The following is a 5453-nucleotide window of genomic DNA, read 5'->3' as shown; positions in this document are numbered from 1 at the left end:
AGGTCCGAGAGAAGTAGTCATCCTTTATAACTGTCTAAATGCAGGAAAATGAAAAAAGCTTTGAAAAAATTTAGATTTAGAAAGGCATCAGGAACCCCTCATTCGCTAATAAAGGGTAAAGGCCTAACAAAATTATTCTGAGTTCATTACTTAAATCTTTCGTTGTTACATAAGTGCCTTTCGAATTCAATGCTGTAAAAAGCTACAATCAAATAGTTAACGAAAAACAATTTACAAGTTTTCCTTGTGAAAAATTTGCAAAATATTTCCGATCACTTCGGCTTATGCCAGCAATCAATCAATGTTGTTGCCCATACACTTACACACACACATAAATGTTTAACAAATGCATGAAGGTGCAGAAATGATTGTAAACAGATTGACAAGAACAACCACTACAACAATGTGGAATAATATGCAAAAATTGAAATTAAAAATTTACGCATTATGATTAAGTTGAGCGGCTGGCCGCGCCGTTTGTGGCAGCGGTGGGTGTTGCCGGTGTGCAGGGCACGCCAAGCGAAGCCAGCATAAGGAGGTGATAGATGGACAGCTAGACAGCATGCAACACAGCGCAGATTTGATAGACAGATACGCAACTAATGCTGATCGTACGATAGCCGCAGGCGCTCAGGAGGAGTGTAAATATTTATGAATAAACAAAATGAAAATAAGATATTGACGCATTAAAGCAAACAGCCGGCGGTTGCGCGAAAAGCATGAAATTTTACTAAATGGCTAAGCATTGCCGCCGACAGCGACGAGTGGCTGCGGCATGCCACGCGGTGGCAACAAGCGTCGTTACTTCGTATTAGCAGCGGCAAACACTGCTGTCAGCTGCATAAATCAAGCCAATTGTGCACGCCGCTCACCGGCCACTCAAAGCCAGCGCAGTGCTCAGCTTGCACTTAAGTAGCCAGCAGCATTTTCCGCAACATGGCGCACTTTTTTCACCTCCCAAATACGGGTGAGTGCGTGGAAAAGGCGCTTTGCTGATTTGCTATCGCTTGCGGGCCACGCACTGTCGCAGTAGGCGTAGAAATGCGAGCAGTTACGAGCGCATACGAACAATTCCGTTGCGAATGGTAGAGTTTCGCATAAATGACTTTTTAAATTTTTTTTATAGTCATTATGAAAAGCAGTTATACGTACAAAACGGCACATTTGTCATGTGATTTAAATATTGAAGTCGCCACTTAAGTAGTAGACTCATGCCTAATGCGTTCTGCTATTGTCACAAGCCCATTACAGCGAACTTTTCAAAGATTTTCAAATAAAGCACTAAGCTTGAAGGCAATATGTGCTTTATTCGCATTTTTATTTAAATACGGCTTCCGGGTATTTGTGCCTTTTTTTTTATCAAAATAGCCATTATACACAGCTTGAAATTCGCAGATTCGAGAATATGTCGCGACTAAAAGTAGATATTTTTGCACAATTTGCTTAAAATCGCGACCTCCTTTCAAATTCATATTCGACACATTTATAATAGAAACACATTTATCTGCCGAGTCAAATGAATTTTAAGCTGGACATTTATTGTATGAGAAACATGAAAAATTCGAACGCATAAAATATGCCTGAAAACGCACCGAAACATACAAGTATGTCTCTTTAGTCTCTTTAGTTATGTAAATGCATTAATTTGCTTCGCGCTTTGAAATCATAAACTCGATCATAAATATTGATTTTTATTAAAAACGCCTAAGTCTATATTATAATAAGAAAAGAATGGATACATGCTTTTAATCTCTGGCCAATACTTAAACCTTCGTATGCTAGCTTACATAATACCAACTACTCTAAAGCGACTGTACACGCCTACCGCGACAGCTTCTAGGCATTTATGTAGACATCGGAGAAGGTTAAGTTAAGTTCTTGTTGTTTTCGTAACCTATGCATTCGAGAGCTAAAAAAATATTAACTAAAGTTCATAGTATTCGTTTAAAACATTTTTGTGAGATAGTTCTTCAGCATCCTGAGTCCAATCTTATCAGCACAATGAAACATATGGTCACAATGCGTGTCACAAATTTAAATAGAACGTAAACGTGGCCGTAATACCCATCATTACTCTATTTTACTTAACTGATTTTTGTTCTTGAAGGTTCTTACCCAATATCGAAATCTTTCACAATGTATTAAGATGTTCTTCAAGGGGTGTTTTAGTACAGATACGATGGTTGGCTTTTATATTTCGAAATTAAAGAAGACAAACAAGTATGAAACAAATATTAGAAATAGTCTCTGATTGAGGTTTGTTCAAAACGTTGAACGAATCAACCATCACTTCAGCTATAGAAAAACCCTGTCCTCTTAGTTTATCTTTTACGTACGAAAACAAAAGAAGGTAATCGATACCAAGTCGAGACTATACGAAAGATGACTCATCAAATCGATGTTTTAATTGCTCAAAATATAATTGCTTCAATTGATGTGTGAGAGCCAGCATTGTTGTGGGGAGTGCTGATTTCTAGAAAGGCAAACAAATGGCTATGTACCACTCTGAACGTACTGTTCTACATAATTCTAGTGGTTTAGCCAGCCATTTCATTGGAAGTGCACCGTGCGAGTTAAGGAACGTATTTCTTATTATTTTGACTCAATTTTACTTCTGGTGAAAAATTCGGCTGAGCTTGAAGCACTCATACAGTCAAATGCTGTTTATTTTCGGGCTTATACTCGTAAATCCACTATTAATCACCTGTCACTATGCTATAGACGTGTCTCGAAGCATCGCCATCCAATTTTTTAACATTTCTTTCGACCAATCGACATGAGTGTTGTTTTCAGCGATGAACGCGTTCTATGGGATCCAATTAGAACTTTTTTTACAGTCAAATGTTCATGCAATATAATATTTAATGCGTGCTGGTCCCACTATTTCCTGTCTCTATCTCCAGCACGAAAGAAGTAATAAATAAACGCCATAAAATGTTCGCGATTTAATTTTATTTGTTGGCTGAGTTGAATATTTTAAGTTACTGTAAACAACACAAATAGTGCTCGTATGTCAAAATGCTCTGAGTTTGTTTCACATCGAATTTGTCAAACTTGACGAAAAAGTTGTGAGTTGCCAGTTTGTAACACTAGAATAGCCAAATTACCTTATATTACTAAACAATAATTGATACACACATATTCGAGTGAACTTTGTTGACAATGATTTTAAGTAAAGTTGCCAAACTGATTTTTTTTTTTTTATATGCGAGGTGTTTTTTTTAATAACGGCAATTTTCGTTTTTTTTTTAAAAAATTATTTTTGTCTTTGCCTAGACTTTTTATCTTTGGAAACAAGCAAAAGGCACATGGTTCCATGTCTGGCATCATTACAGTGTTGTTTTCGCCAAGAATTCGCTATAAGATTATTTGATTCATTTCTTTTAACAAACGAAAATCGTCAATATCGTAAATCTATAAAAACATGTCTAATCTTAGTATTTGCTACAGACAAATTAAGCAGTGAATACTTATTGACAATTTGATCTTTCAAACCCGCGATATTTTCAAAAATTGGGATATATGATTAGCCAATTTTTACCAACAACAACTATTGTTAAAGAAAAGTTATTTTGTAATAATTTGTATTGAGTTGCCAAGTTGAACATTATATTGTGACTTGTGATTTCCCGAAATTTTGAATAAAACCCAAAATATTTAATTATTCATCAATATTTATTTACAGTCTTCGAAAGACTTTTCAAATGCACTTTTTGGGATAACATTCAGCTCCTTCAGAAAATTTTGTTTTATCTCTTCGATCATAAATTAGGTGACAACTGTGGCTACAATGTGTTATTATCGTGTAAAATCCATAAATTTTTCTTCAACAATTCCTTTGATCCTTTTTTACGGATGTTCTCACGCAAACGTCTGTTGCTCCGAAACAAATCCATCATGCCAAAAACTACGAATGTCAAATACAAAAAAAAAAACAAAAAAATGCAATGGGCATCACCTTGATTTTTGCTTGTTTGGTTTCGACTCGCATTTTTTCCCCATCTCGATGACTATTGACACGTTTCATATCCAAACTATCCACCAAAATCATTCGGGAGAATGTCGAGTTCTCTAGCCATCTCTCTAGCACTTGCTTCATGATTTTCCAAGGACCACTTTTAATATTTTCATCAGTTGAAGAGGTCGAAAGTCGCCCAGCATGACGCATGTCTTCAACGAATCACAACGCACTACTGAGGTGTACTGAGGTGTGCCGACCTGTTGTCAATAAACTGGTTGACTGATCGCGCTCATATTTGGCATAGTAATTAAGGACAGCCCTACCAACCTAGCAAAATACATGTTTTTGAAATATCATTTACTCGGGGAATTTCCGTCACAATGTATATATCTTATGTTTGGTAATAGAAATAAAGAAAATATTTGATTTTTTTAATTATCTTTCGGAAAAAGCATTGTAATTAATATCAGTTATGGAAAACATGGACTCTTTGCGTGAAAATATTAACAGAATAAGTATATATCCGGCGAATTCACAATGCATATTTGGTAGCAGTCTCTCGGTTCTTGGGTATTTATTATACTCTCGCAGCAAAGTTGCTAAAGAGCGTATTAAAGTTTTGTTCACATAACGGTTGTTTGTAAGTCCTAAAACTAAAAGAGTCAGATATAGGGTTAAATATACCAAAGTGATCAGGGTGACGAGTAGAGTTGAAATCCGGATGTCCGTCTGTCCGTCCGTCCGTGCAAGCTGTAACTTGAGTAAAAATTGAGATATCATGATGAAACTTGGTACACGTATTTCTTGGCTCCATAAGAAGGTTAGATTCGAAGATGGGCAAAATCGGACCACTGCCACGCCCACAAAATGGCGAAAACCGAAAACCTATAAAGTGTCATAACTAAGCCATAAATAAAGATATTAAAGTGAAATTTGGCAAAAAGGATCGCATTAGGGAGAGGCATATTTGGCCGTATTTTTGGAAAAGTGGGCGTGGCCCCGCCCCTACTAAGTTTTTTGTACATATCTCGAAAACTACTATAGCTATGTCAACCAAACTGTATAGAGTCGTTTCTTTTAGGCATTTCCATATACAGTTCAAAAATGGAAGAAGTCGGACAATAACCACGCCTACCTCCCATACAAAGGTTATGTTGAAAATCACTAAAAGTGCGTTAACCGACTAACATAAAACACAAAATTTTACGGAAGAAATGTCAGAAGGAAGCTGCATCCAGGCTTTTTGTAAAAATTGAGAATGGACGTGGCGTCGCCCACTTATGGAGCGAAAAATAATATCTCAAGAAGTACTCGACCGATTTCAATGAAATTCGGTATATAATATTTTCTTAACACCCTGATGACATGTACCAAATATGGATGAAATCGGTTCACAACCACGCCTGAAATCTCGATTATCACTTTATCATGCGAGACTATAAAATGTTCGGTGACACCCGAACTTAGCCCTTCCTTACTTGTTTTCATTACG

The sequence above is a fragment of the Bactrocera latifrons genome, unplaced genomic scaffold (assembly GCF_001853355.1).
Source record: "Bactrocera latifrons isolate USDA-ARS-PBARC rearing strain unplaced genomic scaffold, ASM185335v1 scaffold_85, whole genome shotgun sequence".
Lineage (NCBI taxonomy): Eukaryota > Metazoa > Arthropoda > Insecta > Diptera > Tephritidae > Bactrocera > Bactrocera latifrons.
This window is presented reverse-complemented; position numbering follows the sequence as displayed.